This window comes from Lissotriton vulgaris, chromosome 11 (assembly GCF_964263255.1).
Source record: "Lissotriton vulgaris chromosome 11, aLisVul1.2, whole genome shotgun sequence".
Lineage (NCBI taxonomy): Eukaryota > Metazoa > Chordata > Amphibia > Caudata > Salamandridae > Lissotriton > Lissotriton vulgaris.
The window spans coordinates 483299465-483316949 of NC_141699.1; the positions used below are offsets into that span (position 1 = coordinate 483299465).

Genomic DNA, 17485 nt, shown 5'->3' on the forward strand with positions numbered 1-17485 from the left:
ACATGCATCATAAAAAAAGTACTCTTTTCATGACTTGTCTAGATCAGGCAGGACAGGTCCAGACTACAAACCCTTCCGAGCCACCAGCTCTCTTAAACACTTCCTGGGTGTGGAAATTGTCTCAATGTTTACATCTAGTTTGAGTTTTTTCCATTTAACTCTGTGACTTGATGAGGATTGCGAACAAGAAGTGAACATTTCCTTAACTAAACCAAATAGTGTTCATGCAAAATCACACTACGCTGCAAGCAGGATTCAAACCTGCGCAGGGAAACCCCATTGGATTTCGAGTTCAACGCCTTAACCACTCAGCCATCGCAGCTGCATGAGTATGATGTCACTGTTGTCGTATACGAGCCATACTCTGCTCATGTCAGGCCGAGACCAAAAAATAAAGTAACAGAAGGACGGGGCACGTACCAGCAGTGCCCTGTTGTCCTCACTTATTTTGCATGCTTTCATACAATTAATAAAAATAGCAACATGCATCACTCAAAGTGAGTGAAAGGGCACAGATGAGTGGTAATCAATCATTGCGCATTTCTACCCTCTTTTCCCTATATTACGGCGGTGGTAACGGGCCCTTAAGTGTACTAAGAAAGAGTCCAAAAGCCTAAACAAGACACTCTTCATAAAAAAATAATTACTCTTTTCGTAACTTGTCTAGATCAGGCAGGATAGGTCCAGACTTCAAACCCTTCCGAGCCACCTGCTCTCTAAAACACTTCCTAGGTGTGGAAATTGTTTCAAAGTTTACATCTAGTTTGAGTTTTTGCCGTTTAACTCTGTGACTTGATGAGGATTGCGTAACAAGAAGTAAACATTTACTTAACTAAACCAAATGGTGTTCATGCAAAATCTCATGACGCTGCAAGCAGGATTCGGACCTACGCGGGGAAACCCCATTGGATTTCAAGTCCAACTCCTTAACCACTCGGTCATCGCAGCTGCGTGAGTATGATGTCACAGTTGTCGTATACGAGCCATGCACTACTCACGTCAGGCCGAGACATAAAAAATAAAGTAACAGAAGGACGGGGCACGTACCAGCAGTGCCCTGTTGTCCTCACTTATTTTGCATGCTTTCATACAATTAATAAAAATAGCAATACGCATCACTCAAAGTGAGTGACAGGGCACCGATGAGCGGTAATCAATCACTGCACATTTCTATCCTCGTTTCCCTATATTACGGCGGTGGCAACGGTCCCTTAAGTGTACTCAGAAAGAGTCCAAAAGCTTAAACAAGACACGCTTCATAAAAAAAAGTACTCTTTTCATGACTTGTCTAGATCAGGCAGGACAGGTCCAGACTACGAACCCTTCCGAGCCACCTGCTCTCTAAAACACTTCCTGGGTGTGGAAATTGTCTCAATGTTTACATCTAGTTTGAGTTTTTGCAGTTTAACTCTGTGACTTGATGAGGATTGCGTAATGAGAAGTGACCATTTACTTAACTTAACCAAATGGTGTTCATGTAAAATCTCATGCCGCTGCAAGGAGGATTCGAACCTACGTGGGGAAACCCCATTGGATTTCAAGTCCAACGCCTTAACCACTCGGCCATCGCAGCTGCGTGAGTATGATGTCACTGTTGTCATATACGAGCCATGCGCTACTCATGTCAGGTCGAGACCTAAAAAATAAAGTAAAGGAAGGACGGGGCACATACCAGCAGTGCCCTGTTGTCCTCACTTATTTCACATACTTTCATACAATTAATAAAAATAGCAATATGCATCACTCAAAATGAGTGACAGGGCACAGATGAGCGGTAATCAATCACTGCACATTTCTACCCTCGTTTCCATATATTACGGCGGTGGCAACGGGCCCTTAAGTGTACTAAGAAAGAGTCCAAAAGCCTAAACAAGACATGCTTCATAAAAAAAGTACTCTTTTCATGACTTGTCTAGATCAGGCAGGACAGGTCCAGAGTATAAACCCTTCCGAGCCACCAGCTCTCTAAAACACTTCCTGGGTGTGGAAATTGTCTCAATGTGTACATCTAGTTTGAGTTTTTTCCATTTAACTCTGTGACTTGATGAGGATTGCGTAACGAGAAGTGAACATTTACTTAACTAAACCAAATGGTGTTCATGCAAAATCACACTACGCTGCAAGCAGGATTCGAACCTGCGCAGGGAAACCAGTTTGGATTTCGAGTCCAACGCCTTAACCACTCACCCTTCGCAGCTGCATGAGAATGATGTCACTGTTGTCGTATACGAGCCATACGCTGCTCACGTCAGGCCGAGACCTAAAAATTCAAGTAACGGCAGGACGGGGCACGTACCAGCAGTGCCCTGTATCCCCTACTTATTTTGAATGCTTTCATACAATTAATAAAATTAGCAACAAGCATCACTCAAAGTGAGTGACAGGGCACAGATGAGCGGTAATCAATCACTGCGCATTTCTACCCTCTTTTCCCTATATTACGGCAGTGGTAACGGGCCCTTAAGTGTACTAAGAAAGAGTCCAAAAGCCTAAAGAAGACACGCTTCATAAAAAAAATAATTACTCTTTTCGTGACTTGTCTAGATCATGCAGGACAGGTCCAGACTACGAACGCTTCCGAGCCACCTGCTCTCTAAAACACTTCCTGGGTGTGGAAATTGTCTCAATGTTTACATCTAGTTTGAGTTTTTGCCGTTCAACTCTGTGACTTGATGAGGATTGCGTAATGAGAAGTGAACATTTACTTAACTAAACCAAATGGTGTTCATGCAAAATCTCATGACGCTGCAAGCAGTATTCGAACCTACGCGGGGAAACCCCATTGGATTTCAAGTCCAACGCCTTAACCACTCGGCCATTGCAGCTGCGTGAGTATGATGTCACAGTTGTCGTATACGAGCCATGCACTACTCACGTCAGACCGAGACATAAAAAAAAAAAAGTAACAGAAGGACGGGGCACGTACCAGCAGTGCCCTGTTGTCCTCACTTATTTTGCATGCTTTCATACAATTAATAAAAATAGCAATACGCATCACTCAAAGTGAGTGACAGGGCACAGATGAGCGGTAATCAATCGATGCACATTTTTATCCTCGTTTCCCTATATTACGGCGGTGGCAACGGGCCCTTAAGTGTACTCAGAAAGACTCCAAAAGCTTAAACAAGACACGCTTCATAAAAAAAGTACTCTTTTCATGACTTGTCTAGATCAGGCAGGACAGGTCCAGAATACGAACCCTTCCGAGCCACCTGCTCTCTAAAACACTTCCTGGGTGTGGAAATTGTCTCAATGTTTACATCTAGTTTTAGTTTTTGCCGTTTAACTCTGTGACTTGATGAGGATTGCGTAACGAGAAGTGAACATTTACTTAACTAAACCAAATGGTGTTCATGCAAAATCTCAAGACGCTGCAAGCAGGATTCAAACCTAGGCGGGGAAACCCCATTGGATTTCAAGTCCAACACCTTAACCACTCGGCCATCGCAGCTGCATGAGTATGATGTCACTGTTGTCGTATATGAGCCATGCGCTACTCATGTCAGGCCGAGACCTAAAAAATAAAGTACCGGAAGGACGGGGCACGTACCATCAGTGCCCTGTTGTCCTCACTTATTTCGCATACTTTCATACAATTAATAAAAATAGCAATACGCATCACTCAAAGTGAGTGACAGGGCACAGATGAGCGGTAATCAATCACTGCACATTTCTACCCTCGTTTACCTCTATTACGGCGGTGGCAACGGGCCCTTAATTGTACTCAGAAAGAGTCCAAAAGCCTAATCAAGACATGCTTCATAAAAAAAATTACTCTTTTCGTAACTTGTCTAGATCAGGCAGGATAGGTCCAGACTACAAACCGTTCCGAGCCACCTGCTCTCTAAAACACTTCCTAGGTGTGGAAATAGTTTCAATGTTTACATCTAGTTTGAGCTTTTGCCATTTAACTCTGTGACTTGATGAGGATTGCGTAACAAGAAGTGAACATTTCATTAACTAAATCAAATGGTGTTCATGCAAAATCACACTACGCTGCAAGCAGGATTCGAACCTGCGCAGGGAAACCCCATTGGATTTCGAGTCCAACGCCTTAACCACTCGGCCATCGCAGCTGCATGAGTATGATGTCACTGTTGTCATATACGAGCCATGCTCTGCTCATGTCAGGCCGAGACCAAAAAAATAAAGTAACGGAAGGACGGGGCATGTACCAGCAGTGCCCTGTTGTCCTCACTTATTTTGCATGCTTTCATACAATTAATAAAAATTAGCAACATGCATCACTCAAAGTGAGTGAAAGGGCACAGATGAGTAGTAATCAATCACTGCATGTTTCTACCCACTTTTCCCTATATTACGGCGGTGGTAACGGGCCCTTAAGTGTACTAAGAAAGAGTCCAAAAGCCTAAACAAGACATGCTTCATAAAAAAGTACTCTTTTCATGACTTGTCTAGATCAGGCAGGACAGGTCCAGACTACAAACCCTTCCGAGCCACCTGCTCTCTAAAACACTTCCTGAGTGTGGAAATTGTCTCAATGTTTACATCTAGTTTGAGTTTTTGCAGTTTAACTCTGTGACTTGATGAGGATTGCGTAATGAGAAGTGAACATTTACTTAACTAAACCAAATGGTGTTCATGCAAAATCACACTACGCTGCAAGCAGGATTCGAACCTGCGCAGGGAAACCCCATTGGATTTCGAGTCCAACGCCTTAACCACTCGGCCATCGCAGCTGCATGAGTATGATGTCACTGTTGTCGTATACGAGCCATGCTCTGCTCATGTCAGGCGGAGACCAAAAATATAAAGTAACGGAAGGACGGGGCACGTACCAGCAGTGCCCTGTTGTCCTCACTTATTTTGCATGCTTTCATACAATTAATAAAAATAGCAACATGCATCACTCAAAGTGAGTGAAAGGGCACAGATGAGTGGTAATCAATCACTGCATGTTTCTACCCACTTTTCCCTATATTACGGCGGTGGTAACAGGCCCTTAAGTGTACTAAGAAAGGTCCAAAAGCCTAAACAAGACATGCATCATAAAAAAAAGTACTCTTTTCATGACTTGTCTAGATCAGGCAGGACAGGTCCAGACTACAAACCCTTCCGAGCCACCAGCTCTCTTAAACACTTCCTGGGTGTGGAAATTGTCTCAATGTTTACATCTAGTTTGAGTTTTTTCCATTTAACTCTGTGACTTGATGAGGATTGCGAACAAGAAGTGAACATTTCCTTAACTAAACCAAATGGTGTTCATGCAAAATCACACTACGCTGCAAGCAGGATTCGAACCTGCGCAGGGAAATCCCATTGGATTTCGAGTCCAACGCCTTAACCACTCGGCCATCCCAGCTGCATGAGTATGATGTCACTGTTGTCGTATACGAGCCATACTCTGCTCATGTCAGGCCGAGACCAAAAAATAAAGTAACAGAAGGACGGGGCACGTACCAGCAGTGCCCTGTTGTCCTCACTTATTTTGCATGCTTTCATACAATTAATAAAAATAGCAACATGCATCACTCAAAGTGAGTGAAAGGGCACAGATGAGTGGTAATCAATCATTGCGCATTTCTACCCTCTTTTCCCTATATTACGGCGGTGGTAACGGGCCCTTAAGTGTACTAAGAAAGAGTCCAAAAGCCTAAACAAGACACTCTTCATAAAAAAATCAATTACTCTTTTCGTAACTTGTCTAGATCAGGCAGGATAGGTCCAGACTTCAAACCCTTCCGAGCCACCTGCTCTCTAAAACACTTCCTAGGTGTGGAAATTGTTTCAATGTTTACATCTAGTTTGAGTTTTTGCCGTTTAACTCTGTGACTTGATGAGGATTGCGTAACAAGAAGTAAACATTTACTTAACTAAACCAAATGGTGTTCATGCAAAATCTCATGACGCTGCAAGCAGGATTCAGACCTACGCGGGGAAACCCCATTGGATTTCAAGTCCAACGCCTTAACCTCTCGGCCATCGCAGCTGCGTGAGTATGATGTCACAGTTGTCGTATACGAGCCATGCACTACTCACGTCAGGCCGAGACATAAAAAATAAAGTAACAGAAGGACGGGGCACGTACCAGCAGTGCCCTGTTGTCCTCACTTATTTTGCATGCTTTCATACAATTAATAAAAATAGCAATACGCATCACTCAAAGTGAGTGACAGGGCACAGATGAGCGGTAATCAATCGATGCACATTTTTATCCTCGTTTCCCTAGATTACGGCGGTGGCAACGGGCCCTTAAGTGTACTCAGAAAGACTCCAAAAGCTTAAACAAGACACGCTTCATAAAAAAAAGTACTCTTTTCATGACTTGTCTAGATCAGGCAGGACAGGTCCAGAATACGAACCCTTCCGAGCCACCTGCTCTCTAAAACACTTCCTGGGTGTGGAAATTGTCTCAATGTTTACATCTAGTTTTAGTTTTTGCCGTTTAACTCTGTGACTTGATGAGGATTGCGTAACGAGAAGTGAACATTTACTTAACTAAACCAAATGGTGTTCATGCAAAATCTCAAGACGCTGCAAGCAGGATTCAAACCTACGCGGGGAAACCCCATTGGATTTCAAGTCCAACACCTTAACCACTCGGCCATCGCAGCTGCATGAGTATGATGTCACTGTTGTCGTATACGAGCCATGCGCTACTCATGTCAGGCCGAGACCTAAAAAATAAAGTAACGGAAGGACGGGGCACGTACCATCAGTGCCCTGTTGTCCTCACTTATTTCGCATACTTTCATACAATTAATAAAAATAGCAATACGCATCACTCAATGTGAGTGACAGGGCACAGATGAGCGGTAATCAATCACTGCACATTTCTACCCTCGTTTACCTCTATTACGGTGGTGGCAACGGGCCCTTAATTGTACTCAGAAAGAGTCCAAAAGCCTAATCAAGACACGCTTCATAAAAAAAATTACTCTTTTCGTAACTTGTCTAGATCAGGCAGGATAGGTCCAGACTACAAACCGTTCCGAGCCACCTGCTCTCTAAAACACTTCCTAGGTGTGGAAATAGATTCAATGTTTACATCTAGTTTGAGTTTTTGCCATTTAACTCTGTGACTTGATGAGGATTGCGTAACAAGAAGTGAACATTTCATTAACTAAATCAAATGGTGTTCATGCAAAATCACACTACGCTGCAAGCAGGATTCGAACCTGCGCAGGGAAACCCCATTGGATTTCGAGTCCAACGCCTTAACCACTCGGCCATCGCAGCTGCATGAGTATGATGTCACTGTTGTCGTATACGAGCCATGCTCTGCTCATGTCAGGCCGAGACCAAAAAAATAAAGTAACGGAAGGACGGGGCATGTACCAGCAGTGCCCTGTTGTCCTCACTTATTTTGCATGCTTTCATACAATTAATAAAAATAGCAACATGCATCACTCAAAGTGAGTGAAAGGGCACAGATGAGTAGTAATCAATCACTGCATGTTTCTACCCACTTTTCCCTATATTACGGCGGTGGTAACGGGCCCTTAAGTGTACTAAGAAAGAGTCCAAAAGCCTAAACAAGACATGCTTCATAAAAAAAGTACTCTTTTCATGACTTGTCTAGATCAGGCAGGACAGGTCCAGACTACAAACCCTTCCGAGCCATCTGCTCTCTAAAACACTTCCTGAGTGTGGAAATTGTCTCAATGTTTACATCTAGTTTGAGTTTTTGCAGTTTAACTCTGTGACTTGATGAGGATTGCGTAATGAGAAGTGAACATTTACTTAACTAAACCAAATGGTGTTCATGCAAAATCACACTACGCTGCAAGCAGGATTCGAACCTGCGCAGGGAAACCCCATTGGATTTCGAGTCCAACGCCTTAACCACTCGGCCATCGCAGCTGCATGAGTATGATGTCACTGTTGTCGTATACGAGCCATGCTCTGCTCATGTCAGGCGGAGACCAAAAAAATAAAGTAACGGAAGAACGGGGCAAGTACCAGCAGTGCCCTGTTGTCCTCACTTATTTTGCATGCTTTCATACAATTAATAAAAATAGCAACATGCATCACTCAAAGTGAGTGAAAGGGCACAGATGAGTGGTAATCAATCACTGCATTTTTCTACCCACTTTTCCCTATATTACGGCGGTGGTAACAGGCCCTTAAGTGTACTAAGAAAGGTCCAAAAGCCTAAACAAGACATGCATCATAAAAAAAGAGTACTCTTTTCATGACTTGTCTAGATCAGGCAGGACAGGTCCAGACTACAAACCCTTCCGAGCCACCAGCTCTCTTAAACACTTCCTGGGTGTGGAAATTGTCTCAATGTTTACATCTAGTTTGAGTTTTTTCCATTTAACTCTGTGACTTGATGAGGATTGCGAACAAGAAGTGAACATTTCCTTAACTAAACCAAATGGTGTTCATGCAAAATCACACTACGCTGCAAGCAGGATTCGAACCTGCGCAGGGAAATCCCATTGGATTTCGAGTCCAACGCCTTAACCACTCGGCCATCCCAGCTGCATGAGTATGATGTCACTGTTGTCGTATACGAGCCATACTCTGCTCATGTCAGGCCGAGACCAAAAAATAAAGTAACAGAAGGACGGGGCACGTACCAGCAGTGCCCTGTTGTCCTCACTTATTTTGCATGCTTTCATACAATTAATAAAAATAGCAACATGCATCACTCAAAGTGAGTGAAAGGGCACAGATGAGTGGTAATCAATCATTGCGCATTTCTACCCTCTTTTCCCTATATTACGGCGGTGGTAACGGGCCCTTAAGTGTACTAAGAAAGAGTCCAAAAGCCTAAACAAGACACTCTTCATAAAAAAATCAATTACTCTTTTCGTAACTTGTCTACATCAGGCAGGATAGGTCCAGACTTCAAACCCTTCCGAGCCACCTGCTCTCTAAAACACTTCCTAGGTGTGGAAATTGTTTCAATGTTTACATCTAGTTTGAGTTTTTGCCGTTTAACTCTGTGACTTGATGAGGATTGCGTAACAAGAAGTAAACATTTACTTAACTAAACCAAATGGTGTTCATACAAAATCTCATGACGCTGCAAGCAGGATTCGGACCTACGCGGGGAAACCCCATTGGATTTCAAGTCCAACGCCTTAACCACTCGGCCATCGCAGCTGCGTGAGTATGATGTCACAGTTGTCGTATACGAGCCATGCACTACTCTTGTCAGGCCGAGACATAAAAAATGAAGTAACAGAAGGACGGGGCACGTACCAGCAGTGCCCTGTTGTCCTCACTTATTTTGCATGCTTTCATACAATTAATAAAAATAGCAATACGCATCACTCAAAGTGAGTGACAGGGCACCGATGAGCGGTAATCAATCACTGCACATTTCTATGCTCGTTTCCCTATATTACGGCGGTGGCAACGGTCCCTTAAGTGTATTCAGAAAGAGTCCAAAAGCTTAAACAAGACACGCTTCATAAAAAAAAGTACTCTTTTCATGACTTGTCTAGATCAGGCAGGACAGGTCCAGACTACGAACCCTTCCGAGCCACCTGCTCTCTAAAACACTTCCTGGGTGTGGAAATTGTCTCAATGTTTACATCTAGTTTGAGTTTTTGCAGTTTAACTCTGTGACTTGATGAGGATTGCGTAATGAGAAGTGAACATTTACTTAACTTAACCAAATGGTGTTCATGCAAAATCTCATGCCGCTGCAAGGAGGATTCGAACCTACGTGGGGAAACCCCATTGGATTTCAAGTCCAACGCATTAACCACTCTGCCATCGCAGCTGCGTGAGAATGATGTCACTGTTGTCATATACGAGCCATGCGCTACTCATGTCAGGTCGAGACCTAAAAAATAAAGTAAAGGAAGGACGGGGCACATACCAAAGTGCCCTGTTGTCCTCACTTATTTCGCATACTTTCATACAATTAATACAAATAGCAATATGCATCACTCAAAATGAGTGACAGGGCACAGATGAGCGGTAATCAATCACTGCACATTTCTACCCTCGTTTCCATATATTACGGCGGTGGCAACGGGCCCTTAAGTGTACTCAGAAAGAGTCCAAAAGCCTAAACAAGACACGCTTCATAAAAAAAAATTACTCATTTCGTAACTTGTCTAGATCAGGCAGGATAGGTCCAGACTACAAACCCTTCCGAGCCACCTGCTCTCTAAAACACTTCCTAGGTGTGGAAATTGTTTCAATGTTTACATCTAGTTTGAGTTTTTGCCATTTAACTCTGTGACTTGATGAGGATTGCGTAACGAGAAGTGAACATTTCCTTAACTAAACCAAAAGGTGTTCATGCAAAATCACACTACGCTGCAAGCTCGATTCGAATCTGCGCAGGGAAACCCCATTGGATTTCGAGTCCAACACCTTAACCACTCGGCCATCGCAGCTGCATGAGTATGATGTCACTATTGTCGTATACGAGCCATGCTCTGCTCATGTCAGGCCGAGACCAAAAAAATAAAGTAACGGAAGGACGGGGCACGTACCAGCAGTGCCCTGTTGTCCTCACTTATTTTGCATGCTTTCATACAATTAATAAAAATAGCAACATGCATCACTCAAAGTGAGTGAAAGGGCACAGATGAGTGGTAATCAATCACTGCATGTTTCTACCCACTTTTCCCTATATTACGGCGGTGGTAACGGGCCCTTAAGTGTACTAAGAAAGAGTCCAAAAGCCTAAACAAGACATGCTTCATAAAAAAAAGTACTCTTTTCATGACTTGTCTAGATCAGGCAGGACAGGTCCAGAATATAAACCCTTCCGAGCCACCAGCTCTCTAAAACACTTCCTGGGTGTGGAAATTGTCTCAATGTGTACATCTAGTTTGAGTTTTTTCCATTTAACTCTGTGACTTGATGAGGATTGCGCAACGAGAAGTGAACATTTACTTAACTAAACCAAATGGTGTTCATGCAAAATCACACTACGCTGCAAGCAGGATTCGAACCTGCGCAGGGAAACCAGTTTGGATTTCGAGTCCAACGCGTTAACCACTCACCCTTCGCAGCTGCATGAGAATGATGTCACTGTTGTCGTATACGAGCCATACGCTGCTCACTTCAGGCCGAGACCTAAAAATTAAAGTAACGGCAGGACGGGGCACGTACCAGCAGTGCCCTGTATCCCCTACTTATTTTGAATGCTTTCATACAATTAATAAAATTAGCAACAAGCATCACTCAAAGTGAGTGACAGGGCACAGATTAGCGGTAATCAATCACTGCGCATTTCTACCCTCTTTTCCCTATATTACGGCGGTGGTAACGGGCCCTTAAGTGTACTAAGAAAGAGTCCAAAAGCCTAAAGAAGACACGCTTCATAAAAAAAATAATTACTCTTTTCGTGACTTGTCTAGATCATGCAGGACAGGTCCAGACTACGAACCCTTCCGAGCCACCTGCTCTCTAAAACACTTCCTGGGTGTGGAAATTGTCTCAATGTTTACATCTAGTTTTAGTTTTTGCCGTTTAACTCTGTGACTTGATGAGGATTGCGTAACGAGAAGTGAACATTTACTTAACTAAACCAAATGGTGTTCATGCAAAATCTCAAGACGCTGCAAGCAGGATTCAAACCTACGCGAGGAAACCCCATTGGATTTCAAGTCCAACACCTTAACCACTCGGCCATCGCAGCTGCGTGAGTATGATGTCACAGTTGTCGTATACGAGCCATGCACTACTCACGTCAGGCCGAGACATAAAAAATAAAGTAACAGAAGGACGGGGCACGTACCAGCAGTGCCCTGTTGTCCTCACTTATTTTGCATGCTTTCATACAATTAATAAAAATAGCAATACGCATCACTCAAAGTGAGTGACAGGGCTCAGATGAGCGGTAATCAATCGATGCACATTTTTATCCTCGTTTCCTTATATTACGGCGGTGGCAACGGGCCCTTAAGTGTACTCAGAAAGACTCCAAAAGCTTAAACAAGACACGCTTCATAAAAAAAAGTACTCTTTTCATGACTTGTCTAGATCAGGCAGGACAGGTCCAGAATACGAACCCTTCTGAGCCACCTGCTCTCTTAAACACTTCCTGGGTGTGGAAATTGTCTCAATGTTTACATCTAGTTTTAGTTTTTGCCGTTTAACTCTGTGACTTGATGAGGATTGCGTAACGAGAAGTGAACATTTACTTAACTAAACCAAATGGTGTTCATGCAAAATCTCAAGACGCTGCAAGTAGGATTCAAACCTACGCGGGGAAACCCCATTGGATTTCAAGTCCAACACCTTAACCACTCGGCCATCGCAGCTGCATGAGTATGATGTCACTGTTGTCGTATACGAGCCATGCGCTACTCATGTCAGGCCGAGACCTAAAAAATAAAGTAACGGAAGGACGGGGCACGTACCATCAGTGCCCTGTTGTCCTCACTTATTTCGCATACTTTCATACAATTAATAAAAATAGCAATACGCATCACTCAAAGTGAGTGACAGGGCACAGATGAGCGGTAATCAATCACTGCACATTTCTACCCTCGTTTACCTCTATTACGGCGGTGGCAAAGGGCCCTTAATTGTACTCAGAAAGAGTCCAAAAGCCTAAACAAGACACGCTTCATAAAAAAAATTACTCTTTTCGTAACTTGTCTAGATCAGGCAGGATAGGTCCAGACTACAAACCGTTCCGAGCCACCTGCTCTCTAAAACACTTCCTAGGTGTGGAAATAGTTTCAATGTTTACATCTAGTTTGAGTTTTTGCCATTTAACTCTGTGACTTGATGAGGATTGCGTAACGAGAAGTGAACATTTCCTTAACTAAATCAAATGGTGTTCATGCAAAATCACACTACGCTGCAAGCAGGATTCGAACCTGCGCAGGGAACCCCCATTGGATTTCAAGTCCAACACCTTAACCACTCGGCCATCGCAGCTGCATGAGTATGATGTCACTGTTGTCGTATACGAGCCATGCTCTGCTCATGTCAGGCAGAGACCAAAAAAATAAAGTAACTGAAGGACGGGGCATGTACCAGCAGTGCCCTGTTGTCCTCACTTATTTCGCATACTTTCATACAATTAATAAAAATAGCAATATGCATCACTCAAAATGAGTGACAGGGCACAGATGAGCGGTAATCAATCACTGCACATTTCTACCCTCGTTTCCATATATTACGGCGGTGGCAACGGGCCCTTAAGTGTACTCAGAAAGAGTCCAAAAGCCTAAACAAGACACGCTTCATAAAAAAAATTACTCATTTCGTAACTTGTCTAGATCAGGCAGGATGGGTCCAGACTACAAACCCTTCCGAGCCACCTGCTCTCTAAAACACTTCCTAGGTGTGGAAATTGTTTCAATGTTTACATCTAGTTTGAGTTTTTGCCATTTAACTCTGTGACTTGATGAGGATTGCGTAACGAGAAGTGAACATTTCCTTAACTAAACCAAATGGTGTTCATGCAAAATCACACTACGCTGCAAGCAGGATTCGAACCTGCGCAGGGAAACCCTATTGGATTTCGAGTTCAACGCCTTAACCACTCGCCCATCGCAGCTGCATGAGTATGATGTCACTGTTGTCGTATACGAGCCATGCTCTGCTCATGTCAGGCGTAGACCAAAAAAATAAAGTAACGGAAGGACGGGGCACGTACCAGCAGTGCCCTGTTGTCCTCACTTATTTTGCATGCTTTCATACAAATAATAAAAATAGCAACTTGCATCACTCAAAGTGAGTGACAGGGCACAGATGAGTGGTAATCAATCGATGCACATTTTTATCCTCGTTTCCCTATATTACGGCGGTGGCAACGGGCCCTTAAGTGTACTCAGAAAGACTCCAAAAGCTTAAACAAGACACGCTTCATAAAAAAAGTACTCTTTTCATGACTTGTCTAGATCAGGCAGGACAGGTCCAGACTACAAACCCTTCCGAGCCACCTGCTCTCTAAAACACTTCCTGGGTGTGGAAATTGTCTCAATGTTTACATCTAGTTTGAGTTTTTGCCATTTAACTCTGTGACTTGATGAGGATTGCGTAACGAGAAGTGAACATTTACTTAACTAAACCAAATGGTGTTCATGCAAAATCTCAAGACGCTGCTAACAGGATTCGAACCTGTGCAGGGAAACCCCATTGGATTTCGAGTACAATGCCTTAACCACTCGGCCATCGCAGCTGCATGAGTATGATGTCACTGTTGTCGTATACGAGCCATGCTCTGCTCATGTCAGGCCGAGACCAAAAAAATAAAGTAACGGAAGGACGGGGCATGTACCAGCAGTGCCCTGTTGTCCTCACTTATTTTGCATGCTTTCATACAATTAATAAAAATAGCAACATGCATCACTCAAAGTGAGTGAAAGGGCACAGATGAGTAGTAATCAATCACTGCATGTTTCTACCCACTTTTCCCTATATTACGGCGGTGGTAACGGGCCCTTAAGTGTACTAAGAAAGAGTCCAAAAGCCTAAACAAGACATGCTTCATAAAAAAAAGTACTCTTTTCATGACTTGTCTAGATCAGGCAGGACAGGTCCAGACTACAAACCCTTGCGAGCCACCTGCTCTCTAAAACACTTCCTGGGTGTGGAAATTGTCTCAATGTTTACATCTAGTTTGAGTTTTTGCAGTTTAACTCTGTGACTTGATGAGTATTGCGAACGAGAAGTGAACATTTCCTTAACTAAACCAAATGGTGTTCATGCAAAATCACACTACGCTGCAAGCAGGATTCGAACCTGCGCAGGGAAACCCCATTGGATTTCGAGTCCAACGCCTTAACCACTCGGGCATCGCAGCTGCGTGAGTATGATGTCACTGTTGTCGTATACGAGCCATGCGCTACTCATGTCAGGTCGAGACCTAAAAAATAAAGTAACGGAAGGACGGGGAACATACCAGCAGTGCCCTGGTATCCTCACTTATTTCGCATACTTTCATACAATTAATAAAAATAGCAATATGCATCACTCAAAATGAGTGACAGGGCACAGATGAGCGGTAATCAATCACTGCACATTTCTACCCTCGTTTCCATATATTACGGCGGTGGCAACGGGCCCTTAAGTGTACTCAGAAAGAGTCCAAAAGCCTAAACAAGACATGCTTCATAAAAAAAATTACTCATTTCGTAACTTGTCTCGATCAGGCAGGATAGGTCCAGACTACAAACACTTCCGAGCCACCTGCTCTCTAAAACACTTCCTAGGTGTGGAAATTGTTTCAATGTTTACATCTAGTTTGAGTTTTTGCCATTTAACTCTGTGACTTGATGAGGATTGCGTAACGAGAAGTGAACATTTCCTTAACTAAACCAAATGGTGTTCATGCAAAATCACACTACGCTGCAAGCAGGATTCGAACCTGCGCAGGGAAACCCCATTGGATTTCGAGTCCAACGCCTTAACCACTCGCCCATCGCAGCTGCATGAGTATGATGTCACTGTTGTCATATACGAGCCATGCTCTGATCATGTCAGGCGGAGACCAAAAAACTAAAGTAACAGAAGGACGGGGCACGTACCAGCAGTGCCCTGTTGTCCTCACTTATTTTGCATGCTTTCATACAATTAATAAAAATAGCAACATGCATCACTCAAAGTGAGTGAAAGGGCACAGATGAGTGGTAATCAATCACTGCATGTTTCTACCCACTTTTCCCTATATTACGGCGGTGGTAACGGGCCCTTAAGTGTACTAAGAAAGAGTCCAAAAGCCTAAACAAGACATGCATCATAAAAAAAGTACTCTTTTCATGACTTGTCTAGATCAGGCAGGACAGGTCCAGACTATAAACCCTTCCGAGCCACCAGCTCTCTAAAACACTTCCTGGGTGTGGAAATTGTCTCAATGTTTACATCTAGTTGGGGTTTTTTCCATTTAACTCTGTGACTTGATGAGGATTGCGAACGAGAAGTGAACATTTCCTTAACTAAACCAAATGGTGTTCATGCAAAAGCACACTACGCTGCAAGCAGGATTTAAACCTGCGCAGGGAAACCCCATTGGATTTCAAGTCCAACGCCTTAACCACTCGGCCATCGCAGCTGCATGAGTATGATGTCACTGTTGTCGTATACGAGCCATACTCTGCTCATGTCAGGCCGAGACCAAAAAATAAAGTAACAGAAGGACGGGGCACGTACCAGCAGTGCCCTGTTGTCCTCACTTATTTTGCATGCTTTCATACAATTAATAAAAATAGCAACATGCATCACTCAAAGTGAGTGAAAGGGCACAGATGAGTGGTAATCAATCATTGCGCATTTCTACCCTCTTTTCCCTATATTACGGCGGTGGTAACGGGCCCTTAAGTGTACTAAGAAAGAGTCCAAAAGCCTAAACAAGACACGCTTCATAAAAAAAATAATTACTCTTTTCGTGACTTGTCTAGATCATGCAGGACAGGTCCAGACTACGAACCCTTCCGAGGCACCTGCTCTCTAAAACACTTCCTGGGTGTGGAAATTGTCTCAATGTTTACATCTAGTTTGAGTTTTTGCCGTTTAACTCTGTGACTTGATGAGGATTGCGTAAAAGAAGTAAACATTTACTTAACTAAACCAAATGGTGTTCATGCAAAATCTCATGACGCTGCAAGCAGAATTCGAACCTACGCGGTGAAACCCCATTGGATTTCAAGTCCAACGTCTTAACCACTCAGCCATCGCAGCTGCGTGAGTATGATGTCACAGTTGTCGTATACGAGCCATGCACTACTCACGTCAGGCCGAGACATAAAAAATAAAGTAACAGAAGGACGGGGCACGTACCAGCAGTGCCCTGTTGTCCTCACTTATTTTGCATGCTTTCATACAATTAATAAAAATAGCAATACGCATCACTCAAAGTGAGTGACAGGGCACCGATGAGCGGTAATCAATCACTGCACATTTCTATCCTCGTTTCCCTATATTACGGCGGTGGCAACGGGCCCTTAAGTGTACTCAGAAAGAGTCCAAAAGCTTAAACAAGACACGCTTCATTAAAAAAAGTACTCTTTTCATCACTTGTCTAGATCAGGCAGGACAGGTCCAGACTACGAACCCTTCCGAGCCACCTGCTCTCTAAAACACTTCCTGGGTGTGGAAATTGTCTCAATGTTTACATCTAGTTTGAGTTTTACTCTGTGACTTGATGAGGATTGCGTAATGAGAAGTGAACATTTACTTAACTTAACCAAATGGTGTTCATGCAAAATCTCATGCCGCTGCAAGCAGGATTCGAACCTACATGGGGAAACCCCATTGGATTTCAAGTCCAACGCCTTAACCACTCGGCCATCGCAGCTGTGTGAGTATGATGTCACTGTTGTCGTATACGAGCCATGCGCTACTCATGTCAGGTCGAGACCTAAAAAATAAAGTAACGGAAGGACGGGGCACATACCAGCAGTGCCCTGTTGTCCTCACTTATTTCGCATACTTTCATACAATTAATAAAAATAGCAATATGCATCACTCAAAATGAGTGACAGGACACAGATGAGCGGTAATCAATCACTGCACATTTCTACCCTCGTTTCCATATATTACGGCGGTGGCAATGGGCCCTTTAGTGTACTCAGAAAGAGTCCAAAAGCCT

General features: G+C 43.5%; 19 non-coding genes across 19 annotated transcripts; all 19 read right to left on the bottom strand.

Moving 5' to 3' along the window:
- Positions 1 to 240: 240 nt before the first annotated feature.
- TRNAS-CGA (transfer RNA serine (anticodon CGA)) lies at positions 241 to 322 on the bottom strand. Its single transcript has one exon. It is a non-coding gene; the product is annotated as a tRNA-Ser (tRNA).
- A 1169-nt stretch (positions 323 to 1491) lies between these two features.
- TRNAS-UGA (transfer RNA serine (anticodon UGA)) lies at positions 1492 to 1573 on the bottom strand. Its single transcript has one exon. It is a non-coding gene; the product is annotated as a tRNA-Ser (tRNA).
- Positions 1574 to 2743: 1170 nt separating this feature from the next.
- On the bottom strand, positions 2744 to 2825 carry TRNAS-UGA (transfer RNA serine (anticodon UGA)). The gene has a single exon. It is a non-coding gene; the product is annotated as a tRNA-Ser (tRNA).
- A 1169-nt stretch (positions 2826 to 3994) lies between these two features.
- TRNAS-CGA (transfer RNA serine (anticodon CGA)) lies at positions 3995 to 4076 on the bottom strand. Its single transcript has one exon. It is a non-coding gene; the product is annotated as a tRNA-Ser (tRNA).
- A 542-nt stretch (positions 4077 to 4618) lies between these two features.
- Positions 4619 to 4700, bottom strand: TRNAS-CGA (transfer RNA serine (anticodon CGA)). Its single transcript has one exon. It is a non-coding gene; the product is annotated as a tRNA-Ser (tRNA).
- A 541-nt stretch (positions 4701 to 5241) lies between these two features.
- On the bottom strand, positions 5242 to 5323 carry TRNAS-CGA (transfer RNA serine (anticodon CGA)). The gene has a single exon. It is a non-coding gene; the product is annotated as a tRNA-Ser (tRNA).
- Positions 5324 to 6493: 1170 nt separating this feature from the next.
- On the bottom strand, positions 6494 to 6575 carry TRNAS-UGA (transfer RNA serine (anticodon UGA)). Its single transcript has one exon. It is a non-coding gene; the product is annotated as a tRNA-Ser (tRNA).
- Positions 6576 to 7118: 543 nt separating this feature from the next.
- TRNAS-CGA (transfer RNA serine (anticodon CGA)) lies at positions 7119 to 7200 on the bottom strand. The gene has a single exon. It is a non-coding gene; the product is annotated as a tRNA-Ser (tRNA).
- A 542-nt stretch (positions 7201 to 7742) lies between these two features.
- TRNAS-CGA (transfer RNA serine (anticodon CGA)) lies at positions 7743 to 7824 on the bottom strand. Its single transcript has one exon. It is a non-coding gene; the product is annotated as a tRNA-Ser (tRNA).
- Positions 7825 to 8366: 542 nt separating this feature from the next.
- TRNAS-CGA (transfer RNA serine (anticodon CGA)) lies at positions 8367 to 8448 on the bottom strand. Its single transcript has one exon. It is a non-coding gene; the product is annotated as a tRNA-Ser (tRNA).
- Positions 8449 to 8993: 545 nt separating this feature from the next.
- TRNAS-UGA (transfer RNA serine (anticodon UGA)) lies at positions 8994 to 9075 on the bottom strand. The gene has a single exon. It is a non-coding gene; the product is annotated as a tRNA-Ser (tRNA).
- Positions 9076 to 12121: 3046 nt separating this feature from the next.
- TRNAS-UGA (transfer RNA serine (anticodon UGA)) lies at positions 12122 to 12203 on the bottom strand. The gene has a single exon. It is a non-coding gene; the product is annotated as a tRNA-Ser (tRNA).
- A 543-nt stretch (positions 12204 to 12746) lies between these two features.
- TRNAS-UGA (transfer RNA serine (anticodon UGA)) lies at positions 12747 to 12828 on the bottom strand. Its single transcript has one exon. It is a non-coding gene; the product is annotated as a tRNA-Ser (tRNA).
- Positions 12829 to 13371: 543 nt separating this feature from the next.
- On the bottom strand, positions 13372 to 13453 carry TRNAS-CGA (transfer RNA serine (anticodon CGA)). Its single transcript has one exon. It is a non-coding gene; the product is annotated as a tRNA-Ser (tRNA).
- Positions 13454 to 13995: 542 nt separating this feature from the next.
- TRNAS-CGA (transfer RNA serine (anticodon CGA)) lies at positions 13996 to 14077 on the bottom strand. Its single transcript has one exon. It is a non-coding gene; the product is annotated as a tRNA-Ser (tRNA).
- A 542-nt stretch (positions 14078 to 14619) lies between these two features.
- On the bottom strand, positions 14620 to 14701 carry TRNAS-CGA (transfer RNA serine (anticodon CGA)). Its single transcript has one exon. It is a non-coding gene; the product is annotated as a tRNA-Ser (tRNA).
- Positions 14702 to 15244: 543 nt separating this feature from the next.
- Positions 15245 to 15326, bottom strand: TRNAS-CGA (transfer RNA serine (anticodon CGA)). The gene has a single exon. It is a non-coding gene; the product is annotated as a tRNA-Ser (tRNA).
- Positions 15327 to 15867: 541 nt separating this feature from the next.
- Positions 15868 to 15949, bottom strand: TRNAS-UGA (transfer RNA serine (anticodon UGA)). Its single transcript has one exon. It is a non-coding gene; the product is annotated as a tRNA-Ser (tRNA).
- Positions 15950 to 17109: 1160 nt separating this feature from the next.
- On the bottom strand, positions 17110 to 17191 carry TRNAS-UGA (transfer RNA serine (anticodon UGA)). Its single transcript has one exon. It is a non-coding gene; the product is annotated as a tRNA-Ser (tRNA).
- Positions 17192 to 17485: the final 294 nt, after the last annotated feature.